This window comes from Fragaria vesca, linkage group LG6, assembly GCF_000184155.1.
Source record: "Fragaria vesca subsp. vesca linkage group LG6, FraVesHawaii_1.0, whole genome shotgun sequence".
NCBI lineage: Eukaryota > Viridiplantae > Streptophyta > Magnoliopsida > Rosales > Rosaceae > Fragaria > Fragaria vesca.
This window is the reverse complement of record NC_020496.1, coordinates 4,942,213-4,944,332: the sequence shown is the minus strand read 5'-3', so window position 1 is coordinate 4,944,332 and position 2,120 is coordinate 4,942,213.

Below are 2,120 nucleotides of genomic sequence, written 5' to 3'. Positions count from 1 at the left end.
TTGCTTTAGACAAAACAACGGATCTCTCTTTAGAGCAAAGACCTTGACTAATCATGGGAGTATATGTAGGCCTCACTAGTTATAGAGCGCCTAAGCCGATTGATGGAAAATCATCATCAATACAGTCATCGAATGCCTTATCGAGACCATGTCTTCCCAAGATCTTTTTCTTCAGATGTTGATACATATTGGCATCTCTTGATCCATCAAGAGTCCATGTAAATCCGGAATGAACACGCAAAGGCATAATTCACCATATCCCTTCCAAATCAAGTAGAGTCCATGTGCGTTTCAATACATTTAGCAAACGCATGCTCTTGTGGTTTGGAGCCACTTGATTCGGATGAATGAAGTCCGTTTAAGATCTTCATGTATATCTCTGATCCCATAGAGATGTTATTATGACCACATTCATAGGCTGCTTGTTCAGTTATTCGGAAACTACCAAACTGACAAAGCAGTGGAGTTCAATGACATCCATTACGAGAACATATCTCATCGTAGTTGATCCCAGTGCGTGTTAGTGAAAGACCTTGCGCCATAAGGTGAGTCTAAGCTCTTACTCTCACTACGCTATCTAACAAAGGCATAGTTGATAGGGTTTAGCTTGCGGTGTCGGCATCACCTGCCCAAGGACTTATCTCTTTGTTAATGCTGGATCGCATCTTCCATTAGGCCAATCAACTAAGTTGATATCCATCAACGAAGGGTGGTTCGATAGTAGACTCATTATCTCACGTCCTCATGTACACTAGTGTAATACTTGTAGAGATCTCTATATGGATTGGATTTGACATTGAGGCGTCCCCCAACGATAATCATAATTCAGACTTCATGAGACGGATTTGAGTATCACTGATCAATGGATCAGGTTGTGCCAAGCTCGCTTTCTTTCTAGTGCAAGACGATATCGAACCTAAGGGCCTCCCTCCTTTTAGGGAGTCACACGGCCTTGTGACACCAATTTTGCCACTATATGGCGTCACCATATCACCATCCATGGTGATGGCGTCAAGACCAACACATTTTGGTCGCGCCATGTCCTTTTGTAGGACATCAATCCTTGCAGACATATTTGCAGCATGTGATCTCGTCACTTTAACACTATAAACATTTGGGATCAAGATGAGACTTAGTGGGGACAAACCACGACAATTCACGTCGTTCCACTTGAACACTTGTGTCCTTATCTCCCCCTAACGGCGGGAATATTGTCTCATCAAAGTGACAATCCGCAATTTAGCGGTGAATGAGATCGCCTGACAAGGTTCCTACATATGCAGATTATAGGTGGAGGTTCATATCCAACCTAAACTTATTCATCTCAAATGACCCATCATTGTACGCAGTGGCAATGCGATTTGGCACCTAGAAATAACATCTAGCTGAGCTCAAGGATTGGAAATCCGTTTCAATCCTGCCGAGCTCAAGGATTGCAATTTCGTGTCAATCCTGGTACACAGTCACGAGCTGTAGTACAACAAAATTCAATGATGGTGGGTTGTAGATGAATAGTAAAGCTGCATGCAAATATTGCATAGCCCCAAGACGCAATAGAAAGAGTGGTGCGCATCAATAATGTTCGAGCGACAATCTAAAGTTGCTTGGTCGTAGCCTCGGTGAGACCGTATTGCGTGTGAACATGGGGTACAGGACACTTCAACTTACATCCCGATGAACTTCTTTAAAGAATGGGTAGTGAGCTCGTAGAAGTATAAGCAGTATAAGCAGTATAAGCAGTATAAGCAGTATAAGCGGTAGATAATAGTGTAACACGTGACCAGTGTGCTAACACTTCAACCAACACCATAAAGCATAAAAGGTGTCCGCAAGTTGGTTGTATCTATCTACATAATTTTATGTAAGAATAGAATGTTCACTTTTGTGTTATTTAGCATAGGAGGGTCTCACTCCTAATTTAGCTAAAGAATAGGCTTTCAAAACGAGCAATGAGCATTGTAGGGGGCCAATGCGACATCGAGGAAAGGCCGGTGCACCTCAATTGCTTGAGGAATTGACCGGACGACCTCCAGGAAGTTGGAGTCGTGTTCGGGTGACGTCAATGTCCCCCGGGTCACCACCATGCTTCATGGTGATGCTAGGTCTCGAATGTCTTCGTT